Below are 7,826 nucleotides of genomic sequence, written 5' to 3'. Positions count from 1 at the left end.
ACCGGGCTGCCCGGGCGGCCGCGGGCCGCGCTCACGGTCGCCGCCGAGTCCCCGCGGGCTCGGCCGGCCGCGTGGCCGCGCGCCCCGCCGGCGCCCGCAACTTAGTTTCCGAAGCTCCGGCTTTGTTGGGGCGCCGCGTGCGGGGCGTCGCGGGGGCTCCGCGACCCCGACCCGGCCCTCCGGCCCGGCGGCGACCAGCGCGGCCGGGGGGTCATTGTCACCTCCGGCGCGGACGCCCGCCCGCCGCCGCCGCCGCTCGCCCGTCTCCGCCGCGCTCACCCTCCCCGCGCCCGACTTTCGGTTTACCTCCGCGACCCTCCCCAGGCGAGGAGCGCCCTCCCGGCGCCCCCGTACAAAAGACCGCGGGGTCCGGGGAGCACGCGGACGGCGCTGCCCGCGATGCCATCGCCCAGACAAAACTTCCTGTGGGTTTGTGTATGGGAAGGACGGAGGAGGCGGGGGAGGTAAAGGGAGGACAGAGGGGAAAAAGCCACAGAAAGCAGAAGCCCGGAGACGGGCTCGCACCGGCGCCCCAGCCCGGCCCTCACCCTCCACGCGCGGCGGCGTCCCCGCGGTGCACACTGCAGCAGGCCAACCCCTGCAAGCGCTCTCCGCCGGCGCCGCGTCCGGAAAGATAGTCTCCTGCAGTTCTTCAGTTGCTACCGCGGACGGAGGTGCGGATTCCGCTGTGCCTCTGCGCACGCGCGGCTCCCGGGACCGAATTCTCCTGAATCGAGCTGATTTGCATACGGACGCGTGCGCGCCGCGGGCTGGGCGGGGAGAGGGCGGGGCGTCCGGCGCGCGCTCCCGCGGCCCCTATTGTCCTTTTAAGGGGCGAAGCCGCGAGGCGCGGGAAACGCGGCGGCCCGCGGGGCCGGGGGCGGGGCCTGCCTGCTACGCAACACGCGTAAACAAACGCCCGGGGAGGGCGGGGCGCCGGGGCGGGGCGGGGCGCCGCGGCGCAGAGGTGAGCGGTCCTCCCCGCCGGCCGCACCCCTTGGGACGCTCTGGGCTCGGAAAGTTCTGGAAGCTGCTTCTGCTGCGTTCCCGCGCCTACGCCCACTCTCTAGCCCGAGGTGACAGAGCGTGTCCCCACCTTTCCTGAATTCTGCTTGAAGGTGAGCATTTCCATCTCTAAGGGCCTGGCTGGCGATGCTGCTCAGCTGGCACCGTCAAACCTGACCCCCCCCACCCCCACCCCCGAAGGCGAGATCGGACTTCTGCAGATTCACCTCCGCACTCCACGGGCACACCCACAAAATGGAATTTCAATTCCCCAGCAGAGATTTGGTTCTCGTAGTTGTAATGAGTCGTTTAGTAAAGTTCCATTTTGACATAGCCCTCTTCTTAAACATGACCTACCTAACCCTTATCACAGGGTTTTACTGTGCCGCGTGCACTGAAGTTCTCAAGCCGCTGCGATTTTCATGATGGTAATTACCGTGGGAATGGGGAATGGTGCCGCTTTCTAAAAACACAAATCCTCCAGCCATGAAGAGCTCCTCAGCCCAGAAAAATCGCTTGGAAAGGGAGACAGTGGACACAAAATACACACCATTCCTTGTGGAATATAAAATAATCTACATCTAAATGTTACTAAAGAAAATCAAAAGAAAGGAAGTAATCAAGAGAAAACAAAAAGAGGTCCCAGAGAATGAAGAGTGTGGGAAAAGGAGAATGACCCTGAAGTAACTTTTCAGATGAAAAGGTAGGAAATGAAAGAAGTGTTGTGATCCTCCTTTAGCTGAGCACTGTAGAGAAATTTTAATTTAGAGCATGGCTGCTCTCGCAAGAGACCACATCCAAAGACCTTCTAGGTCTGTGTGATCTGGCTGGAATACAAACATGTCTTTAATCCAGGAGACAGAGGCAAGCAGATCTGAGTTCGAGGCCAGCCTGGTATTGAGCAAGTTTTAGGTAAAGAAAAGCTTAGGTCCAGGTGTGACAGTGCACATCTTTAATTCCAAACAATGGAGGCAAAGTTAAGTTTGTAGAAGGAAGCACCCATGTTTGAAAGTGACGTCTAATTGAGTGGCAGAAAAGGTAAGGAATCAGAGAAAGACTTCACAGGATAGGATGCACCCAACTCTCAAGAGAAGAGAGAGGGAAAGGAATCTACTTAAGGGGCAATGCAGAAAGAAAAAGTGGCAGTTTTTACCAGGACATTAATAGACAGGTGCAGAGAAAGAACACAGGTGAAGACCAAATGAGCCAGACAATGAGAAAGACCCAGGAGATTAGAAAAGATTGCTGGAGTTAGTTTGAGGCCAAGCAGAGCAATTCAGAGGCCAAGAGAGAAGCCAGATTGAATCAGTCAGCTGGGAGAGGAGTTTGAACCGGAACAGCTGAGTTGAACCAGCCAGCCCAGAGTTCAGAAAGAACAAGAAAGGGTGAGCTTACTCAGGAGTGAGTTTCAGAGGCTGGAAACATTCTAGGCTAAGCTAGAAGCTTCCAGGACTGGGCCTAGGTTAGCAGACAAGGCAGTACGCCTCCAAGACAACAATTTAAATAGGAGAATAAAAGTTCCTTTTACAGAGCACGCCATAACACCTGATCAGTGGGAGGAGAGGGAAAAGATTGCCTTTTCCAGAACCTGATACTGGTTTCTTGGTGGGAACTGTGGAAGTCAACTGTAAAACTTCATCATTGCTGGCAAAGATTCACTGCTTTTGTTGTGGGGTCATCTATACAGATAAAAGCAAATACTAATACTTATGAAATGCTACTTTAATTCAATAGCTAATTTCTGGAACACAGTTCAAACTTACTTGTAAAAACCTCAACTTTTTAAAAAGTTCTGCTACAATATCCCTGTAAAGGAGGGGAGAAAATAAATCTGACAACGCTCACTAAAATACAACTCCTTAAAGGCAAAAAGATTGTCTCTTATGTTTATATTCCAGTGCCTAAAACACTGCCTGTCACATAATGGATTCTTAATAACTATTTGTAAAATATACTTGGAATTATTTTTTATTATAGGTTTAAGTTTGACCTAAAATGAGGGTTATAATGAAACCTTGATTGCCATTTTTGTCTTTAGGTAATAAAATCTTACAGCCTTAAGAACTGTTTCCAAGGCTAGAGAGATAGCTCAGAGGTTAAGAGCACTGTCTGCTCTTCCAGAGGTCCTGAGTTCAATTCCCAGCAACCACATGGTGGCTCACAATCATCTATGGTGAGATCCAGTGCCCTCTTCTGGTGTGCAAGCTCGCATACAGACAGAACATTGTATAAATAATAAATAAATAAATAAATCTTAAAAAAAAAAAAAACTTTCCAGCGTGGCTGTATTAGCACTTCCCTTTATCCCAGCACTTGGGAGGTGAAGGGAGGAGCATCTCTATTGGCATTGAGGCTACCCTGGTCTACAGAATAAGTTCTAGGACAACCAGAGAAACAGAGAAAACCTGTCTTGAAAAAACAAAAACAAAACTTTTTCCAGTCTTCCCTTGGTGACAAGTGGCACCAAACATAAATGTATACTTTCTTCGTGTTTAACTCTGTGTGCATGTGTGTGTGTTTGAATGTGGAAGTCATGGCACAAGTCCAGTTCTCTCCTTTGACCATGCCACGTGGTCCTAGGCATTGGATTCAAGTTGTTAGATTTGGCTGTAAGCACTTTTAAACTTTGAACCATCTCTCTTGGAGAAATGTTAGTGAAAGAATCAGACTAACTTTGTAACCTATGTTTCTTTAATTGCCCTATAGCTTATATTTTCAAGTTTTAGGCCCCTGTTAATTAAAGCCTCTTAGTGCTTCTCCAGAGAGCCGAGGAATGTAAAAGTTCCTGACATTAGCCATCTGTGAGGGCAGAGATAAGGAAGAAAACAAGCAGAGATCTCTACTAATGGAGAGAAAATCACGGGCTGGCACCTGTGAGATGAGCGTTGTTTGGAAACTGGACCAATGGTCCCAATCCTTCTCCTGACCTTTGATCCAAAGCCTGTAACCCCCACTCCTCAGAACAGACACGGGATGAGTTAATCACTCTCCTACCTTTAACTGCGGCTATATCTCATATGGCAGGAAATTCCAAACTGACTTGAAGATCAGATATTTATGACAGGGCTGACCAGACCTAAGGGTGCCCAGAACCAACCAATTCTTTTAAAAGTTAAACACCTCAGCCAATCATGAATTGCCAAGAAGGCAACTCCTAGAATTCCCCTCGCCTTGTCTTTTAAAAACCTAAGGTCTTTGTCTCCCGGTGCCACTCCTTGCTGACCAGCAGGGGTGACCCCATTGCACAATGGTCAAAATAAACCTCTTGCGATTTTGCATCAATGGATGATCAGTTTCCTGAGTTCTCTTCATACCTTCTTATATTTAGGCTCTTGCTGGGCCTAACAGTTAGAACTTATTATGACTTTTGACTGAGATTCCAAAGTTTTGAATTATCAAATGTCTTGAAGTATAAAAACTGCAAATATCATGTGCTGGAGAGATGACTCAGTATTTAAGAGCACCTGCTGCTCTTCTGGAAGACCCAAGTTCAGTCCCCAGTAGCCAATGGCAGCTAACGTGTGTCTGCAACTCCACTTCCAGGAGACCTGACTCTTCTATCGTCCGTCTGGGCACCAGGCATGAACAAAGATGCAGGCAAAATACCCTTGTACATAAAGTAAAAATATTTTTTAATATAAGTATCATATCTTTACAACTTCTGTTATGTAAAAGAAATACATATGCCTGGTGTGGTAATGCAGGCCTTTAACCCCAGCACGTTAGGGTTCAGGAGCATCTCTGAGTTCTAGGCCAGGCTGTCTGTAAAAGAAGAACCCAGACGCTCGAGCCACTTCCTCTCCTCTCCAAGTAGAAAGGGAGAAGAAATTGGACAGCAACAAAATTCTTGGGAGAATTCCTTAGACATCTTTTTGTGTGTTTGGTTTTTGGTTTTTCCAGACAAGTGTTTCTCTGTGGAGCCTTGGCTGTTGTGGAACTCACTCTGTAGAGCAGGCTGGCCTCAGACTTACAGAGATCCATCTGCATCCCAAGTGTTGGGATTAAAGGCATGCAATCACCACTGCCAGGCCCACAGATATCTTTTCATGATCACCTTTTATTTATTGAACATCCGGGCACATTCTTCATTTTTTGCTTGAACATGTTATAACTGTCCCTGCCCAGGGCTAATTACTCATTTACGGGCTATCTTTACAATACTACGACCTAAACACCCCACGTCGACTTTTCATCATGAAGAAGCAAAGAAATAACCCATGATGATATATAAATTTGGATAAGTGATTGAATTGCACCATGTTAGGGAAATACCTGAGGATTTATAATGGCTATAGTTCCATGTTGAACTTATAATGAGGTCTCAGAAGCTTTTGGTTTATTTTTGTTAGTCACCCAGATAGTCTGGGTAAGCCAGTTACTTTGATTATAATGTATTATCCTTGCTATCAAATGGTCTTTAAATATATGAGTCTCTTTATCAAACATTTAATGAGCCAGATAGTGGAATCATTTCTCCACTAGATGTCTCAGACTTCTCAGCCCTTCTAATGTGTTTCTGTATATTCTGTCAGTTTGTCTGTTTTAGAAGGGAGTTAGAGGTATAAGAACCCCAATAAAATAGAGAAAAAATACACACTACACCAGCTGTGCTCTCCTGCCTTGGCTATTGGCCATTTTGCTATTTATTTATTAAACCAAGAAGGAGGGACTATTTGTAAACTATAAAGCGGGCATGGTGGCATATGCCTTTAATCCCAGCACTCAGGGAGGCAGAGACAAATTGCTATGAGTTCAAGGCCAGCCTGGTCTACAAAGTGAGTTCAGGGCTACACAGAGAAACCCTTGAAAAACAAAGCAAAACAGCAAAAATCACTCCAACACTGGGTAGTATTAATCCCACCAAACAAGACTAAAGACCCAATCACTTGTCAAGTTCTGCAAGCTGTATGTTCTGCGAGTAAGGCTGTCACCCTCAAGCAGGGTTTATATTAGCCCCCACACTGCAAAGCTAGGAGATTTTCAGGAGGTTTTGGTTACATAGGAACTTGACAGAACATCTTATCCGATAAGGGTGTAGGTTAGGGTATAGGGTGTGAAGCATGTCAAATCCAGAAAACAGGTCAAGACCAGGCTAAATCCAAGTTTTATAGAAAATGGGAATGAACTTATCTTGACTTTGTGATAAAATGGAGTCAGGGTGGTCCACCAGAGGGTGGAGAGCTACATCAGTGTCTGTCATGTTGAATGGTGGGAAAGTGCGGAAGCTACTTCTTTCTCGTTCCTTGTGAATTCATTCAACTTTGCCTGACTCTCTAGAGCAGGAAATATTTTTCTCTTTCGTATTTTATTTTATTTTATTTATTTTATTTGGAGTTTTCTCAAGACAGGGTTTCTCTGTGTAGCCCTGGCTGTCCTGGACTTGCTTTGTAGACCCCACTGGCCTCAAACTCACAGAGATCCACCTGCCTCTGCCTCCCTGAGTGCTGGGATTACAGGTGTGAGGTACTGCCTGGCTCTTTTGTATTCTTTTACCGCTCTGTCAGTGCCTCTTAGCTGACATATTGATTTCTCCTTTCCACTTTAATTGCTTGTTGGCGCTGACTCATAGATTTGGTCTTTGGAGAGAAAGCAGAGCAGCTCTGACTTTAAAGCTGAAGACTCAGGGCTTCTGGCCCCCTGAAGGGGAAGGACCCAGTGTACCCAGCACAGCCAGGTTCATCTTGGAATTTCTGCAGCGCGAAAGCAGGAGCTGCGTCAGCTCCCCATCACTGCTGTGACAAGCACCTGATAAAAAGCCCCTTAAGGAGGGTTTATCTGGGCCCAGAGCCTGTCACGGTGGGACCATGAAGACACTGGTCACCTCGCATCCGCAGCCAGGAAGCAGGGAACAAAGAATGCTGGCGCTCAGCTCACCTTCTCTTCTTTCCATTCAGCCTTGGCTCCCAGGCTAAGGAAAGGTGACTCCCACTGATGAGGCTCTCACGGAAGTGTCAGGCCATGGAAAGGTGACTCCCTCCGAAGTGTCCAGACATTTGTCTCCCAGATGATTCTGGATTCTGTCAAAGTGACAATGTCAACCATTACAGATGTCTAATAAACATTTGTTAAATGATTTATCATGGAGAGATGGCTCAGAGGTTAAGAGCACTGGCTGCTCTTCCAGAGGTCATGAGTTCAATTCCCAGCAACCACGTGGTGGCTCACAACCATCCATAATGAGATCTGGTGCCCTCTGCTGGTGTGCAGGTGTACATGCAAACAACATTATATACATAATAAATAATAAATCTTAAAAAAAAAGATTTGTCACCATCATCCATTTTTGTAAACCCATATACTGGTGAGAATTTGTAGAAAGAGGGACCCATGTCTATTAGGAATGTAAATGTAGGGCAGGAGAGATGGCTCCACAGTTAGGATCACTTCTCCAGAGCTCTTGCAAAGGACCTGGGTTTGGTTCCCAGCGCCCACATGCTGCCTCACACCCGTTTGTAACTCCAGCTCTCAGAAACACTGATGCCCTCTTCTGGCTTCCCCGAGCACCAGGTACACAAGTGGCCCACGTATGTGAGGGAACACAGTAAAGAAACTGACAACATGACTGCCCCATGATACGGTTGAGGGAAAGAGAGAAACATCCAGAGGCATCTGCAAAAGTCCAGAGCAGCGAAGAAGCAGACTGAATATGGCCAATGCTAGGGAGGCAGGGCAGCAGCAGCAGAGCAAAGCGGGAGACACTGGGAGCAGCAAGAGACCGAGAATAGCAAGAGATGGGGTAAGAGGGGCAGACTGCATGGGGCCAGGGCTGTCTGCGGAGAAAGGACAATAGCAGGAGCAGGGGAAATCTTGGAAACATAACT

The 7,826-nt window shown here is 47.8% G+C and overlaps 1 protein-coding gene and 1 long non-coding RNA gene across 4 annotated transcripts in view; one reads left to right on the top strand and one right to left on the bottom strand.

Annotated features, from left to right (window-relative positions):
- Sinhcaf (SIN3-HDAC complex associated factor) overlaps window positions 1-699 on the bottom strand; it is a 21,980-nt gene extending 21,281 nt beyond the window's left edge. Inside the window, exon 1 of one of the 2 annotated variants that reach the window (XM_055605683.1) lies at window positions 549-699. The gene's annotated coding sequence lies outside the window, so the exon portion shown is untranslated. Of the gene's footprint in view, window positions 1-306; window positions 396-548 lie in introns of those variants that run through there. The other variant, XM_055605684.1, reaches the window with a different exon arrangement.
- Window positions 700-958: 259 nt separating this feature from the next.
- Window positions 959-7,233, top strand: LOC129675685 (uncharacterized). 2 transcript variants are annotated; one of them, XR_008719974.1, is made up of 3 exons: window positions 959-1,118; window positions 1,379-1,708; window positions 6,575-7,233. It is a non-coding gene; the product is annotated as an uncharacterized LOC129675685 (long non-coding RNA). The 2 variants fall into 2 exon arrangements; XR_008719975.1 differs by lacking the exon at window positions 6,575-7,233 and adding an exon at window positions 3,044-3,275.
- The last annotated feature ends 593 nt before the right edge of the window (window positions 7,234-7,826 follow it).

The sequence above is a fragment of the Psammomys obesus genome, unplaced genomic scaffold (assembly GCF_907164565.1).
Source record: "Psammomys obesus unplaced genomic scaffold, mPsaObe1.curated_primary_1811, whole genome shotgun sequence".
NCBI lineage: Eukaryota > Metazoa > Chordata > Mammalia > Rodentia > Muridae > Psammomys > Psammomys obesus.
Note: the sequence above shows the minus strand (reverse complement) of the source record. Positions and strands in the feature narration are given on the sequence as shown.